This window comes from Sminthopsis crassicaudata, chromosome 2 (genome assembly GCF_048593235.1).
Source record: "Sminthopsis crassicaudata isolate SCR6 chromosome 2, ASM4859323v1, whole genome shotgun sequence".
In the NCBI taxonomy this organism is placed as follows: domain Eukaryota; kingdom Metazoa; phylum Chordata; class Mammalia; order Dasyuromorphia; family Dasyuridae; genus Sminthopsis; species Sminthopsis crassicaudata.
In genome coordinates, this window is record NC_133618.1 from 171,738,309 (window position 1) to 171,764,130 (window position 25,822).

General features: G+C 33.5%; 1 protein-coding gene across 11 annotated transcripts in view; it reads right to left on the reverse strand.

The window, feature by feature from the left end:
* The window catches only part of PLCB4 (phospholipase C beta 4), a 461,856-nt gene that overhangs the window by 226,261 nt on the left and 209,773 nt on the right, over positions 1–25,822 (reverse strand). The window contains exon 1 of one of the 11 annotated variants that reach the window (XM_074287879.1): positions 11,795–14,203. The exons of the other annotated variants lie outside the window; for them this stretch is intronic. The gene's annotated coding sequence lies outside the window, so the exon portion shown is untranslated. Of the gene's footprint in view, positions 1–11,794; positions 14,204–25,822 lie in introns of those variants that run through there. 11 annotated transcript variants of the gene reach the window in all.

Here is a 25,822-nt window from a genome sequence, read left to right on the forward strand (position 1 = left end):
TTTCCTGAGTTCTAATCTGATCTGAGATACTTACAGCTAGTAAGTGAACCCTATCTGCCTCAATTCCTCAACTGTAAAAATAAGTTGAAGGAAATGGAAAACAACTTCAGTATTCTTTACCAAGGGAGGTAAATTCCCAAATGGAATCACAAAGAATTGGACGTGACTGAACAATAAAAGGCAAATGATAGTCCTAACACCAGTATTATAAGCATCTTGTACTAGATAGCATTACTAATAAGATATTAAGTATTTACAGAAGTTTATTGAAAACCTTTTGAAATATTTTTATTTAGTAGGTTTACATAATCTGTGTCCTCTTCATCACACAGATAGAAAAAATGGAAATCAGAGAATTTTGAAATTAACTCTGTTTCCTAACTTTGTTATGACCATAGGTAATATAACTTTTTGTAGTTCTTTTTTACACTAATTGTGTCAGAGATATGATGCATTTATTAGTACATTCACTTATCTTACATCCTGGTGAATATGCTATGAATAGTTTTACATGGTACATCTATCTAAATATCAGATCTTGAGCATTGATGATCACCTGATCTTCTGATCTAGGCTTCTCTCCAAATGGACTGCATCTATTTTGAAAGCCCTGTCACCCTAATAATAATTTCTATCATCTGAATGATGTGCCATTTTGGTTTTGTTACTCACATGCCTTTGGTAATGATGTTATAAATCAATCAGTTGGAAAAATTTCCTTTGATTTTGCATCCTTGTCCACTCAGCTAAGCATAATTAATGTCCTTCCTGGTATTTGTATTTCAGTGGAGATATTAAATTGAAGCCCTGGCAACTATGAAAACTAAAATCATGGGGCATTATCAAAAGGAATTAAAGATAAGCCTTCAAGTACTGGACTAATTCCAAATTGGATACATGCAAACCAACAAAGTTCCTCAGATTTCTGAAGCTGAATAACATGTCCTTTTCTAATTTCCTTAAAATGCTGGGTAGATTGGCTACCTCCCACAATAAACTAATTGTAATCTCTCACATTCAATTACACAGCCACTGTTTTAGTTTAGGACCTAATCACCATTCACCTGCAAATTGATTTACCTCTTCTTTACCATAGTACCAGATTTGTTATTTTCCTCCTCAATCACCTAAAGGGTCTTCCTACTATCTTTTATCATAAAGTATACAATCCTCTGTTTAATTTTTAAAGAACTATGCAATTTTGTCCCTAAGATACCTTTTTAGCATTATGATATCCTATTTCTTTTGCTAATGGCCCCCATATTCTATGTTCCAAGTAAATAGCCTTCTCACTGTTCCTTACTTACATCTATCCATCTTTATTCCCCAAGTCTAGAATATATTCTGTTATTACCTCAAATTCTTAGAATTTAAATCTTCCTTCAAAATGATTTCAAGTACCACAATCTGTGCAATTCCCCTTTTCTCAAATCACTTTGCACTTATTTTATATATTCTCTTCATTGTCTAATTCTTTTATATGATGTGCATTAGGTAGCTATGCATTGTGTAGTGCTTCTAATCTCTCACGTGGGCATATGGTCAAGCTCTTTCTGAATAGAGATTGCATCATTTATTGTATTTTTTGCTATATTCCTAATATCTTGCATGTTCGACAATGTTTCCATTATGTTCAACTAGCTTTTCATGACCTCTTTTTTTTTTTTTTTTGACAAAGTTACTAGAGAGCTCACTCCATGTCCAAACTCAAAAAAGTCTTCCATTGGTAGTTCTAAATTCCATGAGAATGATTAATACCATCAAGTGTTAATATTCAAATATTCTCAAGAGTTCTAGTAATAACTCTATTGGAGAGAGAATACAATTTCATTATCCACCACTTTCACTTTTGAACCTCCATTGATAATGCTTCCATTAACACAAACTAGCCATTATCATGGTAACACATTTAAATGTTGTGCATAACCATTTATTTAGTAATAAGATAAAAGAAAGACATAACAAAATCACAGATATTCACATATTCAATCAAATTCATGAATAATAAAAGCATAAAAACACACACATAAACCTAAGTCATGTTCTTCTATCAAAACACTCAGTATCTAGAGTGAAGCAGGGGAAAAAAGAGGCAAACCCTCATAGAAACTTGTCAAGCAAACCATGAGTCCCAAGAATTGTCCATAGAAGTGTCCAAATAAAGTGACCTTAAAAAACATTTTCCCTTAAACATTGTTTCTACAACTAAGCTGAAGTGATATAAATTGTGCTTGACCGACCTCTCATTGAGTATACTTTCTCAACAAAAGTAATCTAATTGGTGACTTCCCTGGCTTACTGCTTCCAACCAGCTATTGTGTTCAGATGGGCATGCTCTTTAACATCAATGATACTGCAGTGTTAATCACTGACTTCTCCATTAACTTACTGTATTGAGATTCTGGGACCTCTCTGTGACTAATCTTATCTTAGTTTATAGTTAGGAAAAGAAATTCTCATCTTCCTTTCAGAATCAAATAAATAAGTAGAAAACAATTCTGATGCACACCTCTTTCCAGTATTCCCTACCCTGACACATTCAACAAGAATGACTATCTCAGAATTTTAAGTAAAGATAACTGCTTCAATAACTGTTTCTTTCAGTAATAAATAGCTACACAGGAAAGGGTAAAACCTTAAGGAACAGTTTGTTGAACTTTTTTTTTTTGTCCTTGTTATCTCTTCTGTCAGATTAGAGCTCCTTCTGAATAGCAATCGTGTCATTTGTTGTATTTTTTTACTATTTCGTAATACTTTGCATGTTTAACAATGTTTTGGTAATGTTCAGTTCTTCATGACTTCTTTTGGGGTTATCTTGACATACTAGAGAGCTTAGGCATTTCCTACTCAGCTCATTTTACAGATGAGGAAACTGAGGCAAACAGGATTAACCTGAATTGTCCAGGATCATGCAGCTGGAATTGTGTCTGAGGCTGGAATAGAATTCAGCTCTTCTTGACTCCAGAGCTACCTCACTGCCCAAGTATCTATCATAGTACCTAGAAATGCAACAACCACTTGATAAATGCTTGTTCATTGTTGATTAATTAGTCCCTAGTAGATGAGGTCATATCCAGTCTCTAATACAGCTTTATAATTGTAGGATTCTACATTTGTAAAGAGGCTTCTCTCTGGTTTAGTTTATTTCTCATTATCACATATGATAATTTTTTTCTGCCTACATTTGAAGAGTAATTTATCCTAGCTTCACAATAAATCTTTCATTGCTTTCCAAATCTATTATCAACCCACTGAGAGAGAGAAATAAAGCATGACACTACCATAACTAAAGGTATTTTCTTGTAGGCTGTCTGTTGTACATTCTCAGCATTAACAATTAACCAGATTTATTAATCTTAAAATAGGTGCTGCAGACTTGTTTAAAGGAAAACTTCCCATGTGGCACAGCAGAGCTTCAACAGTAAGAAAAGGCAGCATTAGCAATCAGCCACATCTTCAGATCACTAGGGAATGTGATGTCTACATGATGTGTTAGAGCTCTAGTGAAACCATAGAAATATTTTCAAAATTTTACCAGCTTCCCTGCAAAGGGAAAGCTAGGCAAGGAAGAACATTGAAAACGAGGCCATTAGGGAACGAGCCAAAATAAATAGAGATAAAGTAAGAATATAAAGGCAACTAAGAGCCTGTCCTAGGTGAAAAGACAAACCCTACATATGTGCTTTCTCTGCTTCCAAAGATTTTCAAAGTTGGATCACATTCTTAAATGCTTTTAAAAAAATAAGATAGCCAAGGGTATTCAAGAACAAAAGAGATAGTTCAGAGAATGATGTTAAATAGAAAATAAGTAATTAATTCAGTAAGTTCAGTCTATGTTGCTTTATTTTTGAGAGAGAAAATGGTACATCAGCAAGGTTTCCTTATTGTGTAATAGATTTCATGCCCATACCTTTTGTTCTATCTCCTCTAGATTTGATCTTCCCTATTCTGAAAGTGAAATCTCAGGTTACTTAGCTCCACTCTGAGGTGATAATTACTCAGGGCTATCTTCCCATTTTTTATTGTCAACTGATCAGGTTCTATTGCTGCAATTAATTGATCCTGGGGAATTTCACATTGTAAAAATAGAACTCCTATTTTGCACTTGAATTTTGACCTGCTAAATGATGATATTACTTGGATTCCTACAAAGACAGTGATGAACTGAAAAGCAACCCATCAGTTTTCCCTCTTCATTCCTTTTCCTAATAAATGAGATCATAATTGTTGATCTCAAAAGGGTATGCCAAATGCCAAAATAGGGAAAATATTTTTAAAAAATCTTCTGAAATGATTTAAGAAGTCAGAGAAGATTGCTTCAAATGAGAAAAGGTTAAGGTGTGAAGTAGTTTTGTTCAAGGGAAAATGAAAAAAAAGGACAGAGCAATGACTAAAGAAATAATTAGAAATAAAGTTTAAGAAAGCAGGAAGCAAACTGAAAAAAAAATGAAACACATTATTTCTCTCCACCTGGGCAGAAAAAAAGTTTGTTAACCAGAATATAAAGGGTAACAACATTATTGGCATGGAAAAGAATTAGCAGTATTAATATAAGAAAACCAAGACAAAACAAAACTTCCATCCCTTAAAATTTACAACATTTTAAGTCATACAAAATTTAGGCCAGAATGGCCTATAGATTTGTTTCAAATATGAATCAGCATAAATTTATTTCTCTTTTTAAAAATATACAAATTAATATCTTTAAACAAACAATATCCCTATTCTTAACAACATAAAAGCCTCTTAGAGCTCTCTATATCCATATGAAATAAGAGTAAATTATTTCAAAAATTAATCTGATAAATTTTCAAAAAAAATTGGCTTCAGTAAAATGCATTAGAAATATATTAGAACATTACAGCAGGAAAGGTCATTATATTTGATATAATTCAGCACTCATTATTTTATAGTTACTGGCAAAATCAGGACTAGAATCTTTTTTTAAATTTCTGCTCAAAAATTTTTTTTTACTACATCACAGTGGCTATTTCCCCCCCAAAGCATGGATCATTTACCTAGCCATTAAGCTAATGGCTTAAGCACCAAAATAGAAAAGGAAATAGAATATATTTTCAAAAGATGGGGGGGGAGGGAGAATTGGTCATTTTACTTTGTTTTACGAGTTTCTGTGCCTAGAGAATTTATCACTAAGTGGACATATTTCAATATTTATCATTTTCTTATCACTATCAATATTTGCATATTGATAATTGTTAGGTTCTTACTAAGTGCTAATGAGATAATGAGATATTAGGTTCTTACTAAGTGCTAAGTCTGTACTTGACAATTCTCTAGTTCCGGCCTTTACTGGGAGTGTTACTTGTGAATTCCTGGGGAAGAGCTTGCATGCTTAGAAGGAGCAAGTTCACTGGTTGAAGTAATTTTCCCCAGAAGCCCTTGCATTATCCCACGCCCATTCTCTGGGAGGATAAAAGAGGGCAGCTCTGGAGGAAAAGAGAATTTTTGTCTGGACGAGATTGGAGGCTGCTCTCTGCAGGAAGGGAAGTCGGCTCTCTACAGGAAGAAGAATCTGTCTGAGAGATTTGAGTTGACACAGCAGATCTCCTCCCAGAGAGTGATAGGCAGCTTCTGGAGACAATAGCACGTTACAAATTGGCGCCCAACGTGGGGCAAGGACTTTTGCTTATCCTGATAAGGGCTTATTCTAAGCCGTTCAGAGGAGCTAGCCCAGACCTTTGCATTTAAGGACTTATTCTGAGCCCTTCAGAGGAGCTAGACCGGACCATTGCAATTTGGTGCCCGAACAGGGACAGACACGATCCTGATTTCAGTGGAAAAGCCTCTGATCCAGATCTCAGTCTCTCTGACCCAGAACCGTGAGTAACAAGGAAACTTTGTTAAAGATTAAGTGAGCATTCTAATAGACAAATAAGGAACTTAACTTGTTAAGGGCTAAACCAGCAATCTCTTATAGTGAAATGGGGCAAACGCCTTCTGTTCAAGGAAAATGTTTAGAGAGCATCATGAAGGTTATGAAAAGCCAAGGATTGATTATAATTTGGAGGAGATTATTGAACTTTTAAAAACTGTGAAGGTCATATGTTCTTGTTTTTCTCTGGAAGAAAAAATTGGATCCAGATGAATGGGAATTAGTAGGAAAGCAATTAGGTGAACACTACAATTGCCCTTGTGACATTTTGCCCTTTGGTTCCAGACCAAACTCAATTTCCAAAGATACACTTCATACCTACAATTTAATCCAAATGGCTTTAAAAAATGTTATTCTAAAGGAATAGAAGAAGGAGCAAAATGGGGAAGTGTCAACTAAACTAGGTGAAAAGGATGAATCAGATAACAATGAAGTTAAGTACAATTCTGAGCAACAGGAGCATTTCCCATCTCCTCCCTCAATTAACCCTTCAGGGGTGGAGCAAGAAGGAGGAGGGGAAGAGGCAGAAACACAAACAGAATTGTCTGTGAAGCAGCCTAAGCCTATGACAAGATTATAAAAAGCATTTGTTAAAGCTAAGAGAGAAGGACAGGATATAAGTGATTTTATACATGCATATCCTGTGATTGAAGATATTGACTCTGTAGGTCAAAAAAGGAGAAGATATGGACCTTTAGATTTGAATAAAATTAAAGATTTGAAAAAAGGTTGTACCCTTTATGGGGCTACATCAGCTTATGTTAATATGTTACTAGATGGTTTGTCTTATGAAGTCCTAACCCTAAATGATTGGAAATCCATAGCAAGGACATGCCTAGAACCTGGACAAAATTTGTTATGGCTTGCAGAGTTTCATGAATTATGTAAAATCCAAGTCAGATGCAATTTGGAAATAGGAGTTAACACACAATTCACTTTTGAGCACTTAGCTGGTGAAGGTCGGTATGGAGGGAATTCAGAACAGATTAATTATACCATGACTATATATGAGCAAATTGCTAAGGCTGCAATAAAAGCTTGGGGTGTCCTCCCTGGACAGAAAGATCGGGGAGAGGTTTTCATTAAAATAGAACAAGATCCCAATGAACTTTTTGCAGATTTTGTGGGACTTTTGCAAACTGCTGTCAAAAGAACTATTGAAGAAATACAAGCAAGTTAACCTATCTGGTCCCTTCCATTCACCACTTTCTGGGTCTCTCCACATCACCTGGTGATTATCTAAGGACAATGGAGCTGCTTGCACTGGACACTGCCCTTCTGGTGGGTTATAAAACCTGTCTGCTGGAGCCAGTGCATCTTTGTCAAAAATTAGAAAATTAATGGTATAGAGAACTAAATTTAGAAGTTCTCTAGGGTTACCTCTGGCTCAATTCCCCAGAAATTCACAACTAACACTCCCAGTAAAGGCCGGAACTAGAGAATTGTCAAGTACCGACTTAGCACTTAGTAAGAACCTAATATCGCATTATCTCATTAGAACTTAGTAAGAACCTAACAGATAATATAAAAGATTATGTGACATTTTATCTTTTATACATTAAAATATTTGGATTAAAATAGAATATAAACATTCATTAAAATATTTTCTTTAAATAAATGCAAAAACCACCACAAAAGTCTTCAAAACGTCTTTCCATGAAAATGCAATACTGGATTCTTAATTAAAAAGAGCTAGTTAGTTCTGGAGGTTTGAAGTTTTTTGGTGCTTTCAAATTTGCATAACCTGGGGAGAGTTCTGCACTCTGATCCTTACCTGGGAAGAACCCCTGATTCCTTGGCATTGCAACTGATTTTGTTCTTCAGGATACCTGACCTCTTGGGACTGGAAACAAAACTTTTACTCAGAAAAACTACTACCAATGGATAAAACACCAATGCTGGGTCTAAGTGGTAACAACAGAAGCAGCATCACTTTTGGGAATTCTGACTCCATGGAGGATCCAGTCCAGCCTGTATCATGGTGCCACAGATCTGTTTTTTTTTTTTTTTTTGTTCTTTTTTGATTCCCTTTCTCATATGAAACAAATATAGTTAGATATATTACATGCTCTAGAACTATAACTCAACTGTAATTACAATTGATGAGTCAAGTTCACAACATACCCAGTATTTACCGCAAGACTTAGAAAACATAGAAAATCATAAAAAGAACCACCTGTTAAAAGATTTTTAAAAAGCAGTTTAGTAGAAAATGACTATGATATAAGAGAGCTAGCTTGTTTTGATATTTAGGTAAGCCACAACATTCCAAGAACATTGTACATGAAGAAGGACAAGACACTCCAACTGGAGACATCAGTATTTTTTCCATTAACATTTCTACTACTGTTGGATACAACCATATTTTAAAAATAGTATTTTTAATAGTAATAGCTCCATCACTTTTAGACAATACATGAGCAATTATAGTAAAGTGTGACTCAATAACAGGAGCACTAAAGATAAGGAGGAGAGATTGGAACTAACTAAAGATCTAGGGAAGAAATCTGGGTGGAAATGATATAATTTGAAAGACAATCAAGGATTGACTTTCAAATTGTCTCAGAAGGGAGAAGATTCCAAAATTATAAAAAGATCATAGGTTTTTGCCAAAAAAAAAAAACTGAATGAATAAATTTCAGTCACAATTAAGCCACATACCTATTTGTTCATCTCTATAAAGATTTACTGAGGAGAGGCTTTCATAGATTATTTTCAGTAGCAAAGCATATTTTTATAGTCACACAACTAAATGAAAAATTTTGCAAATCGATGATTCATTCTATCAATTGAATTTTAAGGCACTTGAAAGACAGCATAGCATAAAATAGAAAGGTTATTCTCAAGAACCATGAGCTACATGGCCACAAAACTCCCCAGTGCTGTCAAAATCAGATTAAAATTAAAATGGAAAATGAATAAAAATACAGTAAAATAGAGATGATGTTAATTTCTGGTTTTCTAGATGAATATGTATTACCTAAGAGTCCTTTTCTATTAATGTTTAACACCACTGGCATAGAATACAGAGGGTTGATCTAACATAAAGAAGCCTTGGGTTCAAGTCCAGCCTCTAAAGAAAATTAGCTCTGTGCCCATGAGAAGTTCACTTAATTTCTCAGGTTCCCAGGAAATGTTCTAAAGTTGTAAAAGTAAAGATACTTATATCTCTATCAGTGGAGGGAACTTCCAGATGAAGAGTTTTCCATGCCAATGAAATTATATAGCTAGACAAAAGGAAGAAAGAAATTTTGCCCACCTGTTTCCCAGAATAAGGGATACTTTGCAGAAGGAAATGGATTCCATATTAAATTCTCCAAATATTCCCATTCACAGATTAAATCGTAATAATTCCATCAAAGTCCATCCTGAATATTATAAAGCTTCCTCAGTGGTATTTATAGCACAGTGAAAGTGTCTAGTGCAAGTATGCAAACTGAGAGGGAGAAAAAAAGTAAGTGAAATGGGCATAATGCTTAGCTGTGGAATGAAGCAGGATGACAAGCTATTGAGTTAAGTACATCAACTAAGTACAGTTTCACATTTTTACAATGTTTTCAATGATCCTAAACTAAGTTTTTAAAAATTCCATCTCTTTAATGACCAATAACTTTTCAGAGAAATTTACAATCATATTAATTTGAACTACCCTTAACTTTTTCACTTTCCTTAAACTTCTATGTAAAATAGTTGTAAAGTCATGTCAATTCTATCTCTACATCCTCCTATTTCTTTCCCTCCACTCACATGGTCACCATCCTCCCCCCAGACTCTCATTACCTGTTCCTTGAACTATTACAATAGTCACCTAATTGGTTTTCTAGATTCTAGTGTTTCAGATTTCAATACATTCTCTGGAAGACAGCTCATATAAATGTCTTAAAGTTCCCCCTCAAGAAGCATCAGTGGCTTCCAGGATAAAAATAAAACTCTTTTGTTTAGCATTTAAATCTCCTTAAATAGGACTCTGGGTTATCTTTCTACATGTACATTAATCTTTTCACATGCTCTATATACTAGTCAATATAGCTAAATTGCTATTTATTTATTTGAATTTATCAATTTTTTTGTCTTCTCACCTCACCTGTTAAACTTATAATCATTCATCTCTCACTTTGCACAGAAAGTCCTTCCTGATCACTTAATATCCTTTTATATTAAAAAAAAATTATCCTGATTTTACTGGTGTGTACTTTTTGTATATAATGCAATAACACAGTACTTGAGAACAGGGCTTATTTTCATCTTTCTCTTTCTATTATTTCTACTACTAATCACTGAGCCTTGCATAAAATAAGCATTTAATAAATGTTTATTAACTGAAATACTCCACAAAAAGAATATCAGAAAAAATTGCCCCAAAGAGGAATAAAAAGTATGAATCTTTAAAAGTAATCTGTAGCACAGCTTGCTTCACAGACTTCTGGGGTCTTTTCTTTTTGGTTGCTTCATGCTGATATAATCTAAATTTTATGTATTATTTTCAGTTTATAACTAGATACTGAAAGGTTTTCCCTGCGTACTGAGATGAGCATGTTGTATATATAGTGTCTTTCATGGGAGACATCATTAATTCAGTTAAACATATATGTATTAAATATCTTCTCTCTATACAATACAAATTCTAGAAAATGAAGATACAAAGTTAAGAGCAAAACAGCCCTTGACTTCAAAGAGCTTTCAATGAAATGGGATATATGTGTTTGGAAAGAGGGTGGGATAAGCTGACCAGCTTTTTTGACAATATTATTTGACAATAATGAGAAACAACAAAGATCCTGAATACCATTCTATTTGTTAGAGTGATGGCAAAGTCTTCAGTACTTTGGAGCATAGGATTTAGAAATGCAAAGAAAAATAAGGCCCAGAGAAATTAGAGCATTTGTCCACCAATCACAAAATGAATAAAACATAAATCCAGGATTCACAAGTAGGTTTTCTGAATTCAAATCTAGTGCTTTCTTTTTGCTTTCCACTAAACAAAGCTGCCATATAGAAGATTCATATGAGGACATAGAGGATCATTCTATAGGATGGAAAAAATGAATAAGCAGAAGTAATGCATACATCTGTGAGATCACTAGTTGTGAAAATGTGGTCTCCTGAAGCATCACACTTAGGCTAGCACATCTAGTGAGAATGGCCTGTCCCAGTTATGCATAGCCAGTCCACTAAAAAACAAAACAAAACAAAAAAACCAGAAAATGGATTCCTTTCATACTACTTGAAGCATTGCTAATATCTGATGACTATGAAAATGACTTTACACACAATGTCTCCACAGCTTGCTTCAAACACAAACTTTTTGGGTCTTTTTGGTTGCTTCATGCTGATATAATCTAAATTTTCTGTTTTATTTTCAGTTTATACTAGATACTGAAAGGTTTTCCCCAAATGCATTAGCTTACCTGAGGTGAGCATGTTGTATTTTTCCCATTTTAATATTTAAAGATATTAAACTATATGGGAACTCTCAGTTTAAATGTAAGTTAACTTTGAATTCTTGGACCCTATAAAAGAATCTCTTAAATAAAATATTGTAGGATTCATAAATTCAATGGATTAATAGAGCTTAATCTTCTGAATCTGAAACAAAACTTTCCAAGTTTATCTTTTCTAATAAGCTTTTGTCTGTTTTTCCCCATAATTATATTTGGGGTTAGCTCTTATAAAACTTAGAGATATGTTTTTTTTAAAGATTAGTTAGTGTTAAATATAGAACTAATGAAATTTAATTAATGAATACATTAATAAACTTTAAATTAATGAATATCTGATTAAATATTGTTTCAATGATATCTCAACTTCAGTTATAATTATAATATAACATTATAGTATACATTATAGTATAACAGTATAGTATACAGTGGTCTGAATAGGGCTATCACCAGTTATCCTGACCTGTTTTTCCAATGCATTCAGATGGCTCTGGAGGAGAAAATAAAGCTGGTGACTTTGCCTAGCCTGCCTTCACTTAAAATCCAATTCCCTTGCATGGAAAGGCATCACCTCCTTAATATCAGAGATCTCTTGGAGAAAGAAGGATGAACAACAACAACACAACAAATAGTCTGAGACTAACCAGATGAGAGAGCAGTTCTTATGAGCGTGCTTTCAAAAGGTATCCAGGAAACAGACTGGATCATCCAGGTAGTGTTTTTTAAAGTCTCTGTTCCAACTCAGCAGCCAATTAAAAGGCTTCACTTCTTCACATGCTGGAAACAATTTCTGAGTTCAAAAAGGTAAATCTGAAAATGCTGGAGCAGGCAGAGCATGCTGGATGGGCTCAGAAAGGCTGGTCTCTCATTGGCCCAATACAAGTATTCCATTACACACATAACTTAAAAAACCCCAACAATTTCCTAGTTCTACCTCTGACCTCAACATAGGGGAAGGGAACTCTTGAAAGGGAGTAAGAGATATACTTATTAGGAAGATATAATTATTCGACACTCTCCTCCACCCAGCCAAATATATAATGTGAGAAGCAATAGAGTATAATAGAGTGCTGAACTTGGAGTCCTGGATTCACTTTATCCCTAACAATAATTGCAAATCATTTAACAATGTTCTTATCTATAAAATGGGGATATCTATTGAAGCACTATATTAAGATCAGTTATTAGAGATAGGGACTGAATTTATGAATTCATAAATATAAGGAAATTCCAGGTAAGGAAAGTTCCTCAAGAAATGCAGGTTAGTGACTTTCCTCAAATTAAAAAAAAAAAATCTTAGAAAATTGCCTGGACCATTGAGAGGTTAAGAGACATGCCTGTTCAAAGCAATCTCAAAAGACTTTGGACAGAAAATGCCATCTGCATCCAGAAAAAGAACTGAGACTGAATATAAATCAACACATGCTATGTTTGCTTCTTTTTTCTGTTTTTTTTTTCTCTCTCCCATGGTTTTTCTCTTTTTCTCTGATTTTTCTCTCTTAACATGATTCATAAAGCAATGTGTTAAAAATTTATTTAAAAAGAAAAAAATATAATAAAATTGTTTTGAATGTAACGGGGGAAAACATTAAATAAATAATTTAAAAAGAAATATCCTCAATCATATTACCAGAATGTCATCAGTGAAGACTCAATGATATTCTTAGCTCTAAGATTGTCTCTCTATAGTTACTATATTATGATGCCTCTCTATATGAGTTATTTTTATTATTAACATATAAAATTCATGCACTTTCCCCACTTTATAGTCTATAAAATAAATGTTTTTCTGAGAATTCATTGAATTCTCAAATTCTGAAATTCTATGACAACTAATATATTACTGAGGAATCTGAAAGAGCATGGAGTAGGTAGAGTTTAGAATATAATTTCCAATTATTGAATAGCTAAAGTACATTAGAAGTCAGAGAAAAAATACATAGATATAAATGGAGATGCTCACTATGACTCACCTATGTCCCATCTGCTTGCTGATAACATTTCAGTAACCTTTGAACTTCTAGTAATCTTTAAACTACAAACTTTTGCTACTCTTACTGAAGTTATATGAAGAAGTTGGTTCCAATTTAAGAGTATGATGGGTTTTAATATTTGAGTAGACATAAGCAAGAAGAAAAAGAATATGAATTTTCAAGAGTCATCTCCAAGTTCATTCATATACTAGAACAGCAAATGTTATAAATTGGGTGTGAATAGGAGATGGAATATGAATTATCCCCAAAATGAATGTACAAGGAAATGTGCAGGTCATGCAATAAAACTCAAATATTCAAACAGATTAGTGATCTCATCTATCTAAGAGTTCTTTCCAACAATGCAAATAGAAAAATCATCTTGTCTGTGTCCTCCCAAAAGTCTGCACAGAGGGCTATAATAAAACTTGTTGACAATCTTAAAACTGTGATTCTTAACACCTTTCGTCTTTTCTACCATTGCTCAGCCACCAAGACCACAAAAGCAAAAAAGGATCTGTGAACTTGTTTAAATGTTGCAGAAGGAAGGGATAGCATAGTAAGTAGTTGGAGTTGGCTAAAAAAAAAAAACACCATAGGAGTTTTTATTAGAATTGAGCGATCTAAAATAAACTTAGCAGTCAAAGGAAAAAAAAAATCAATAAAGGTGGAAAAATGTAAGGGATTCTGTCTAGAAGGATGCATGTTGCATTTTTTTTCTATATAAGAACCCTGTGTGTAAACAGTAAATTTGTTTGAATTTTCAGTTGATTCCTAGCCATCCACATTCATAGTTAAATCTGTGTGATCAAATAGTAGATTATCTCTTCTCTGAAGTTTTGTTTGTGTAAAAGTGTCAGCTCTTCTGAAAATGACATTTTAAAAGAACATACACATACAAATACACATAGAGTGATGATAATTATTTGAATCATAACAAATAGTGTCATTTCTTCTGGTTCTAATGTGGCAACCCATTGCAACGTTATGCTTAATTTTTATGACCCTTCAAGATCATAATGATTTTGGATAGAAAACCCCTGGTTTTCCATTCATCCAGCCATTTACAATAGGTATCATTCTTATTGTATTTTTTCCAAGAATGATTGATTTGTACTGATATACTAGGAATTTTTTCCTCAATTCTCTTCTAAAATTAGAGCATATAGCATTGGAGATAAAGTCTACATCTCCATTTAATTCAATATATCTTTTACAAGCTGTCCACTGTATTAGGCACTGGCTATATAAAGATGGAAAGAGTAACAACAAAAATATCAAGGTGCTTACAATGTTGGAGAGGGATGTAGAACATGAATTAACTCAATCAACAAGAGTTTCTTAACTACTTTATATTACAAGGTATCCTAAAAGTCTAGCTTTTAGCTTTTATTGCTTTCCACTTTTAAATATTTTATCAATAGTTGATAAAGTAGTCACTTTATTAATGCAAAATGGCACAAGATTGTTCCTTTGTCATAAAAACAAGACCAGATAAGCTTCGATTTAAAATTTAGAAGCTTAAAATTGAGATTTGGGGGATATACTACATAAAAGATCCTGCAGCAGGGGTTGGGAATACAAATATAAACATGAAATATTTCCTCCCTCAAAGTGTATATTATATATGATATAAATTTATATATTATGTTATATTTAACAGATGAGACAATCCGTATATAAATAGGCATATCCAAAATAAATTCAAAGTAATACAGTAGTCATAGGGGGCATTATATGAGAGAACCGAGAATAACTTCATATAGAACATGGAATCTGAGCTGAGTTAGGAAGGAAAGCAAAAAATTCTAAAAGGTGGATGTTAGAAGGAAGTACCAGTTCTAGACAAGGAGAAGAGTAGAGGTTTGGAAGCAGAAGATGAAATGCCCTGTGTGAGAAAAACGGAGATAAGACTGGCTGAACATCAGAGCTGTTGAGGTTGCTGCCTCATATTTGTATGTACTCTTAGAGTTTAGCCAATTTTATCTCGTTTTTCCTCACATGGGGTAATCCAACCTCATCTACTTACTAGCAGTGTGATCCTGGGCAAATCACTTAATCACTATTTGTTTCCTCATCTATAGAATAGAGTTGTGAGGATCAATTGAAAATTGATTAAGAGATTGAGAGAAATTAAGATAATGCTGGCATATAATAGATGCTATAAAATTCTAGCCATGAGGAAGAGGATGAGGAAGAGCACTAAAGAAGCAAGATATCCAGGAGGGAGAGAGTTATGGTAATTATTCCAAACTTTACTCATCAATATTCTTTAGCCACCTGAACTAAGGTGTCATTAAATTTCTTTATCAAGCTACCCACTTCAAACAAAATAAAGGTTGGTGGGTGGTCTACCTCTTCATGAGCCCATTTGCGGTTTTCTTAGCAAAGTTACTGGCATAGTTCACCATTTCCTCCTCCAGAAAATAAAATCAAGGTTGCCACTGTGCAATTTATAATGAAAGGAAAGCAGTACTTGTGTGATGTATGTGTAGCACTAGAGGTTTCTTTTGACAGTGCCTGGATTTATTGTGCGATCTTATTTTAATGACAAAGCAACAATCTTGTGTCATTTTGTATGAATAAATAAACCAGCAGCTACATCAGTTGCTGGTGACAAGGAAAACAATCAATGGGTCCGTCCTCATTTAAAATGTGCCCCAGGATATATCTTTTTTATGCTTAGAGAAGGTTTCATTTGACCTAATATAAGGAACTGTTAAAGAGACTGTTATTGACTAAAATCAGGTAAACATTTCATTATCCATTTTATTTAGCGCATCTGTTTTTGCATTGTAGTGGGATACCAGAAGGACAAGAATAAAAATTTTCTCTTTTATTGCCAATGAATTTGAAGTATAGGTCTAACAATCTGAACTCTTAGTATATGTGTGTGTGTATGTGTGTATTATTGATTACTTAAAAGCTGGTCTATTTAAACCATCCATGCAATTAGGATTTATGTAGCTACTTAATTTGTTTTGTTTGTACTGATGGCAGCACATTTCATTACATTTATGTATACTTCCCATGTATGTCCTAAATTGCTTGTTGAAAATGAAATATAGGGGATGAAATCTATTTAGTAATTTAAAAGTGCTTCAGTTGGAAGGAGGGGAGAATCAATTTTAATTTCAACTTGAAGCAATTATATAGTCTTTGTCCTTGAACTTAGAAATTGAGGACAAAATGAAGGAAAATAATAATGGCTATAGTTAATTATATATAATTTATCTGATTTATTTTACAATTTCCCTCACAAAAGCAGTAAGTAATAGAGGGCAAGGGGGTGGCAAGGATGTGGTCCTTTGCCCTGAATTGAAAAAATTTACAGTATTAACTATTTATTCTCTTTTAGCAGGTAAAAACTGTTGAATTTAAGCTAATTTCTAAGAATTATGAGCTTAAATATGAATGGGACTGAATAAATGCTTTCTCTTTGTACCTGAAGATATCTCTGAGTAGTTAATTAGGGAAAGGAGATCTAGCACCCATCCCACACAAATAGACATTAAGAGTCTGTTTCCCTACAAGATAATCAGTCCCTTAGGTGGTGACTTCATGATGTCTCAGAGTTTCTAACTATTGGGTCTTAGGGTCCCAGTGTTTCTTCTCTGTTGAATGATATCCCAGTCCTCCCCTTTCCCAACTGAATTTGTCTTATAAAATTTATTTGAGATTGCTTTTTTTTTCTTGACTCAAATTGATGGAATATAGCTTCTAGGGGAGACAGGAGTAGAGATGTCCCCTGACTGTGGAGTGATTCTGTTCTAACAATCTGTCAATGATTTTAAAGTCTTCTGGCTTTAGAATCAGTGGGTGGTTCCAAGGTCTCCCTAATTTTAGAGTGCGATTGAACTAACAATCTGTCGATGATTGCAAAAAGTCTTATGGCCTAGGATTATAATATTTCTTCCCTTAGACTAGGGAAGATATCTTAGTGATCCTAAGACTCTCTAACCTTAGAGTGCTGTTGTTCTGACAATGTCTGTCAATGATTCTAAAGTCTTTTGGCCTTAGGATGATCCTAGATCCGCAGGTCAGTGATAACCAAATTCCTGAGACCATTCCTCAGTTCTACCTATAGACCATAATATTAACATATCAGTGACATGAAGAACTGGATAAATTTGTCTCCTTGCTCCGGGTCCCTGGTTGAATTCTTTTGGAACTTAGCCCGCTTCAATTGGCCTTACAATTATAATGAACTTTGCTCCTTGACTTAGATATGGGTTCAAGTCTGCAAATTCTTTTTGAGATACCTCGAGACACCAGTTTGTGACCTCAACCTTTTGGGTCTCCTTCTGAATCTCAACAAAGTGTTTTGTATGGTGTTTGTGGTCCTTAGGACCTAAAGTACTAATTATGGTTTTAGCCTTAGTCCCTCTAAACAGTTTGTAGAAATTAGTGAATTTGCTAAAATTAAGGACAACCAAAAACAGTTCTTTGTTGAGCAAGAAATCTAAGGGCTACTCACTGAGAAAAAAGAGATGTATTAGTTGATGACAAAGTCTCATTGTCCATAAAGGCAGAACAAGACAATGTAAAATTCTGGATTTGGAGTCAGAAGATCTGGGCTACTTATATTGTATAACCTTAGCAAATCACTTAAACTCTCTGAAACTCAGTTTCCTCATCTTTAAAATGAGAGAGTTAGACTAGATGTCCCCTGAGGTCCCTTTCAGCTCTAAATTTATGATCCTACAACCCAATGATCTTTTCAGCTTTGAACTTCCAAAAACATTACTTACATAATGCTTAGATAAAAACTGAAGAACAAAAAAGATCTTACTCACTTGATGAGTTGCTAGAATGAGCAAGATCACTGAAGGTACTGACCCCAAATATTTGAGCTAGTAATTTTCAGGATCACTTTTAAGAGAGAAAAATGCTAGAGACTTTGGATGGAAAATGGGGGAAGGGGTTGGTGGGATCACAAGAGTAATTTCAAGATTATTATTGAGCATAGATTGGCTTCCTAATAATTATCTAACAAATATTCAAGCAACTAGGGAGTAGAAGCTGTTTTGAGAATATGGAAGAATCAGAAGATTCTTTCCCCCCATTCTCCTGTCTGACAGAGAAATGACTCTGATCTCTTTTGTTACTGCTTAGTCATTTTCAGTTGTTTTTGTTTTTTCATGAGTCCATTTGGAATTTTCTTGGCAAAGCTATTGGAGTGATTTGCCGTTTTCTTCTCAATTTCATTTCACAGATGAGGAAACTGAGGTAAATGGGTTAAGTGACTTGTGCCAGAGGCTAGATTTGAACTCACTCAAATCTTCCCGACTTCAGACCAAGTATTCTATCCAGTCACCTAACTGTCATCTTCAATTTTTAGTTTCTGGCTTATTGCCCCCGGTTTTATCAAGCATCAAGTATTCTTTTACCCAGAACAACAGTATCTTCCATTGCTATGATTATGGTGAGAAAATATGAAAGTAGAAAAAACAAAAAGTGCCATGAAAAAGTAAGTACAAGTACGTGACAGAATGGATAGAGAACTTAGTTTGCAAATCTCTGTGAGTTCAAATCTGGTGATTCTGAGCAAACCATTTAATCCTGCTTGCCCTAGTTTTCTCACCCATAAAATGAGCTAAAATCCCAAATAAGATCATGAAGAATGAGACAGAACTGATACAACTGAACAACAAAACTAAAAATCACAACTGAGAAGATAGCATTAGAACTGGGTAGCAGTGAGTACTGTGTAAAATTTAGTCAGTATTACAGAAATCATTTAATGGGTCAAGAAAATTAAAGATTATTAAAAAATTAAGATTACTTTAATTTACATGAGGACTAATAGCCTTAAAAACAATGTTTTATCATAGGATTCTTTCCCATTGCTACTGAGAATACAATTTTCAGAAGCTATATACAATGGAAAGAAAAAAAGACAATTAAGATTTGGAAGACAAAACAATCTTTTCCTCTTAGGGAATAGTGTGCAAAACAGGGAGTTAGTGCCTGCTCTAGAAAAGACTTCCAAAGCCAAAGCTGTGAAACAAACAAAAATGATCTCTGCATGCCAATTTAATTACTTCTCTCTCAAACTTCATTGAATCAACATTTAAAGAAGTTACTTGGCAACTGTGTTCATTTTAAACAAGCTTCAAGCTTTAAACAAACTTAGGCAAGTTCATTTTAAACAAGAACAAGAGAGTTCACTCCTCTCACCCTATCAAATGAAAAGAATCATAGTTTAAGTGCCACATGACCATGTACTATCCACTGCCACACACATAAATCTGGTTAAATAGCTAGAGAACTTTGAAATTCAATTCAACTTGCTTCCTGCTGAAACCTTGCTAATACATGGACATCAAAAAAGCATAGGAAAAAAAGAATCTCTGTGAAATAAAGTCCTCTGGAGAATCTATTTCTTAAAAGTGCTAAAATGCCTCAAGTGTTTATATTTATTACCTGGGCATTTTTTCTGATTGCCCTCCTGGAAGGTTCACCCTCTTCCACTCTGACTACTGATTGACTTCCTAGGCTTCCTTTAAAGTCCAACTAAAATTCCATCTTCTATGGAGAGTCTCTTCTTTCTTACTTATGAGATTATATATACATACATATATATATATATATAAAAGTCGGAAGCATAATATTTAATTTTCAAGCTTCTTGGAAAAATAGGTTGGATGACATTTTGGTTAGTATTAGTAGTAAAATACTGAAATAATAGTTGATAGTTTGCTAAAAGGAAATTAAATAACTTTCAGAAAGGAAAAAAAAGGCCCAACTATACTAAAGTATTTATTTGAGTGCTGGCAAAAAGACATTAATATCCAGCTAGTTTTTATGTGGCATTTTAAGTTTTGCAAAATCTTTAAAATATTATCTCTAACTTCTGAGGTCAGGAAATGTATTTAGTCTCTTTTTATTCCCCAGCATTTAGCACAATTCCTGGAACATAGTACAGTGAATTTTTATTGATTGATTTGATTCTCACAGTGATCCTAGGAAGTAGTGCTCTTGTTATCCCCATTTTGCAGATGAAGAAACTGAACGAAGAAGAGGTTAAGTTGTTTGTATAAGGTTACTCAATTATCAAGTGCCTAAGGCTGGCTTGGAACTCAGTCATCCAGACTAATTGATTTGATAATCCATCTACTTTACCACAAAACTTTTTGAGTAGAATTTAACTGTCCATTTGCCCAAATGAGAGACTTCAGATGGCTAATCTAATCTTAGGTTTGAAAATTTAGAAAGAAGAAGGAGAAATATTATTTAATGATGAATCATTTTTGGTTATGAAGTATTTTGGAATTACATGTAAGGGAGGGTAGAATATTTTCTTCTCTGGACTTTTAAAAACCAGTCTAATACTCACTAGAAATGCTATTGAATAAAATCGCTCAGCCTATAAGGTATGAGTATCTGCTAAGAGAGGGGTCTGTTTTAACCTTAAAAAACAGTTAACAAGTCTGGAGGGACAAAGGAGTATGGTTGAAGGGACATAGGATGGGGATCCAGTTTTGAGCTATTATCTCAAAGTCAAATTGCTGGTCTTTCTGAGGTCAAAAATAAAAACTTGTAAAGCAAAAGGAAAAATGAGCCAGGAGAGAATGAGATGGAAAGTATAATGGAAAAAACAAACATGAACTTGTATAAACTTTAAGAGATAGTGAAAAATAGAAGGGTCTGGTTTGCTATTGTCTATGAGGGCACAAAGAGTTGGACACAATTAAACAACAAATGGAAATTCAAGTTTTTATTGTTGCTACAGTTTTGGCCAGAGAGCACCTAGATTTATTTGGAGTTGTGATTTATTTCTTCTCTCAATATCAAATAATTCATTTAGCCAAAATAAATTTAAAATTGTAAATAGCTATAAAATTGCCTTTTTCTACATGAAAGGACAAAGATATTTGCTGGGTTCTTTGATTCATCTGAAATTGTTATTAATTTGCAACAGTTATATCACAGAATCACAAAATCCTGAGATGCAAAGGTTGGAAGGCAATGAGAAAGTGATTTGGTCCAACTGGTGTTAAAAATATTATTTAAATATAACAGAAGGAAATATTGCCTTGAAACATTCTCAAAATATATCCCATGCACAAATTAAAATTATTTAAGACTTTTTGAGAGATGCAGTTAAGGAAAAAATATCATTATTCCACAATTCATGAGAATAAAAAATTAAGTAGTATAAAATATGGAAACATCATCTGGGTTGGTAATCAGTGTCACTGAAAATTTTCTATAAATTCCAAATGAATGGAGAATTAAAAAAATAATAACTAGATTTTACAAATGCTTTTATTCACAGAGCACATTAAGAACTCATAATAATAATAGGTTTCATTTATTTAGTACTTTAAGGTTTACAATGAAATTTTTTATATTAATTACAATGTCATGAAATACTACCAAATGCCTTCAAAATATCCAGTTATGTTAAAAAGGAGAGATTTGTTTAAAAATTTTATTAGAAAAATGAAGTGAATAAAAATGTTATTAAAATTATAGTTTGCTGTTTAATAAGCCAGGTGATCATATTATATTTGAATTATACCTTGGACAGTTGCTTTATCAGAGATGTCAGATTCATTGGCCTCCCTAGTGCAACCAAACCGGTAATTACAAAATGTTTCACAAAATTAAACAAACAAACAAAAAAAAAAGATGTTAATTTGTAGGGTTTTTTTTTAATTCAATATGTGACCAGAAGAGGCCTAAGTCTAATTCTATTTTGAATTTGATATCATTGCTTTGGATGGGATATAAAACTGAACAAAGTGAGGAGGTCATAAAATCCTGTTTTCTTCATAACTGCAAAACAAGCACTATTAATCTATACATATCCTTCTCTGTCCCTTCTCTTAGTCCTCCAAATGATATTGCCATCAAGCACATTATAAAACCTTAATAAATGCTTGCTCTATTGACTCTCTATCTCTCTATCTTTATTGCATTACATACTTTATATCCATGTATTTATTGTTTTTATTCATTCTGCATATGTATGTGTATATATACACATATATACATATACAAAACAAAAAGTATTTTATAGATGTATAGAAGACATGTGTGCATGTGTCTCCACCAATAGAATGCAAACTCATTGAAAGTAGGAATTATTTCATTCTTTGTACTTTTAATCTGTAGCAGCACTTAGCAAAGAACCTGGTACATATTTGATATTTAATAAATTATTGCTGTTTGACAGATTACTTGAGATTTGATTGCATTATGTTTAGATAAACATATATTACTTTCAGTGATTCCCAGATAGCCCACTGCCACAAACCTGATCTCCTTAATACCTACAAATTCTTCCAGACATGCTATGAATCATCAAATACCATTATCTTGGAAAAATCAATATTACAAACAAAGAATGATTCAAATATGCATGGTGAGTCTAAGTAGGCTACAGCATATTACCAATGACAATTAAACTTAGGAGTGTCATTAAAAACATTAAGGTTGTCTGTGACCAGTTAAAAAGTTAATTGGGTATATAGTAAAGAGAGAAAAAAGATGAGTAGCTTTAGTACTTCATTTGTTCTCAAAATGGACTAAAACACTCAAAGCAGAAGTTCTTACTATTTTTGAATAATGGACCCATTTGGAGGTCAAGTTGAAGTCTCCATGACAATGTTTTAAAAGCTTAAAATAAAATTCATATGATTACAAAGTATCCAATTATATCAAAACACAACTTATCAAAATATTTTTTAAAATTTACAGAGTCCAACCTAAGGATATGACTTACAGGACAAACATGTGGATTTCATTCTTCCTCAGTTTTTTTTTCCTAACAGATTATGTAAACATATCGTTTGGGGGAGGGGTTCAATGCATTTTATTTGATTTTTTTGTTCACAAAGCATATTTCACCTTTAATTTTTGTATTATATGCATATAGGCAAAGTACTTTGTGCAAAATTGATACTTCATATAAGATTATTGAATTTAGAAACAATTTTGTGAATGTTCTATAATCTTTACTGAAACAGTGCTAAAGATGCAATTATCCAGTATTTTCAAAGTCTTGATGCATTCAAAAAAGTGACTTAACATGTGTTTGGGGCCAAATTTTCAATAACAGCTTCTAAATCTGCAAGCCTGTGTTTTGGCTGTGGGCACTTTTCAGGCCGCCAGGAACATCACTTGGTGAACACTTAGAGCCTTAGATGCATCCAAAAATGGTAATAATCACATATCCAAGTATGAAGTTGAAAATTTTCTGTACCTCCCACATGACTAAAGTGGCACAAAGTAATGGGTAGCTAGGTTTAAGATTGAATTGGGGGAACATATTCTATGATAGATGTTCACACTTGAACTCACCATTAAATATAAGATACAAATTTAATAAAAATAATAAGGTAAATATGGTAGCTAAATAGGAAAAAAAAACAATTCTGAAAATATACACAATGCTGTGAATCTTTTTAAAAAAGGGTAAAGGAAAAGGGGGGAGGATTTTATTTATTGTACATTTATGTAGTGGTAAACAAATAGTCAGATTCAGTTTATAGAACCAAAATTATGGTAGCATGTTCTAGAAAAACTTTTATTTTACCCTAGTTTTTTTTTTTTTCACTAAGTTTTTTTTTCCCCCTGCCCTTGCCATAGAATTTCTCCTGCTTAGCAAATTGATGTGTTCTACAATTCTCTCAGAACCTTTCCTGGTTCCAGGTACTTCTATAAAAAATGAGAAAATTAGCCTAAATTATCTCTAATGCTCCTTTCAGTACTAAGAATCTATGGTTCTAAAGAATTCAAAGTTATATGAGCCCTCATGCTAAGGTGATTAGGGGAAGTATTAAGTCACATATTATCTTCAAGATTGAGCAAATGATTGGTAAGCCTTGCTCTGGTGATTTTGAATCTATTTCAGTATTAGGTGATGTGTGTGTGTGTGTGTGTGTGTGTGTGTGTGTGTGTGTGCATGGTCTTGGAGAAAGAAATCTAGCCAGTAAACTGAAAGATATCTTAGCAGGTTTCAGTGATCAAAACAAACAAACAAACAAACAAAACAAAACAACAACAAAAAAACCAAACAAACAAACAAACAAAAAAAAAAACACCAAAAAAACCCCATTCCTTTGGTCAGAGCACTTGGTGGTAAGGGTATGATACCTATGTGGGGAAAAAAGGAAGGGAAAGGAAAGAAAGAAAGAAAGAAAGAAAGAAAGAAAGAAAGAAAGAAAGAAAGAAAGAAAGAAAGAAAGAAAGAAAGAAAGAAAGAAAGAAAGAAAGAAAGAAAGAAAGAAAGAAAGAAAGAAAGAAAGAAAGAAAGAAGAAAGGAAGGAAGGAAGGAAGGAAGGAAGGAAGGAAGGAAGGAAGGAAGGAAGGAAGGAAGGAAGGAAGGAAGGAAGAAAGAAAGAAAGAAAGAAAGAAAGAAAGAAAGAAAGAAAGAAAGAAAGAAAGAAAGAAAGAAAAGAAAGAAAGAAAGAAAGAAGGAAGGAAAGAAGGAAAGAAAGAAAGAAGGAAAGAAGGAAAGAAGGAAAGAAGGAAAGAAAGAAAGAAAGAAAGAAAGAAAGAAAGAAAGAAAGAAAGAGAAAGAAAAGAAAAGAAAGAAAGAAGGAAGGAAAGAAGGAAAGAAAGAAAGAGGAAAGAAGGAGAAGAAGGAAGAAGGAAAGAAAGAAAGAAAGAAAGAAAGAAAGAAAGAAAGAAAGAAAGAAAGAAAGAAAGAAAGAAAGAAAAGAAAGAAAAAGAAAGAAGAAAAGAAAGAAGGAAGAAGGAAAGAGGAAAGAAAGAAAGAAGGAAGAAGGAAAGAAGAAAGAAGGAAAGAAAGAAAGAAAGAAAGGAAAAAGAAAGAAAAAAGGAAAGAAAGGAAGGAAAGGAAAAAGAGTGTAGGAAAGAAAGAAGGAAAGAAAGAAAGGAAAGAAGAAAGAAAGAAAGTAGGAAAGAAAGAAAGAAAGAAAAGAAAGAAAGAAAGAAGTAGGAAATAAAGTAAGAAAGAAAGAAAGAAAGAAAGAAAGAAAGAAAGAAAGAAAGAAAGAAAGAAAGAAAAGAAAGAAAGAAGGAAGGAAGGAAGGAAGGAAGGAAGGAAGGAAGGAAGGAAGGAAGGAAGAAAGAAAGAAAGAAAGAAAGAAAGAAAGAAAGAAAGAAAGAAAGAAAGAAAGAAAGAAAAGAAAGAAAGAAAGAAAGAAAGAAAGAAAGAAAGAAAGAAAGAAAGAAAAGAAAGAAAGAAAGAAAGAAAGAAAGATGAAAGAAGGAAGGAATGAAAAAGAAACAAGGAAAGAGAGGGAAGGAGGGAAGGAAGAGAGGGAAGAAGAGAAAAAAAGAGAGAGAGACAGAGTCACAGACAGAGAGATAGAGACAGAGATAGAGACAGAGACAGAGGCAAAGACAGAGAGAGAGAAAGCTGTGTTGCCCTATTGATCAGTTCCAGTTGGAACAGCTCAACTCACAGATTGTTGTTTGTCTTTGTTCTAGAAGAGTACCATGACATCAGGGAGGTGATATCATAATATGCAAGTGAATTGGATTTCGGTGACAGTGGACTGTGCAAGGTCACCCACCTTACATTTCTCTCTAGATCCAGT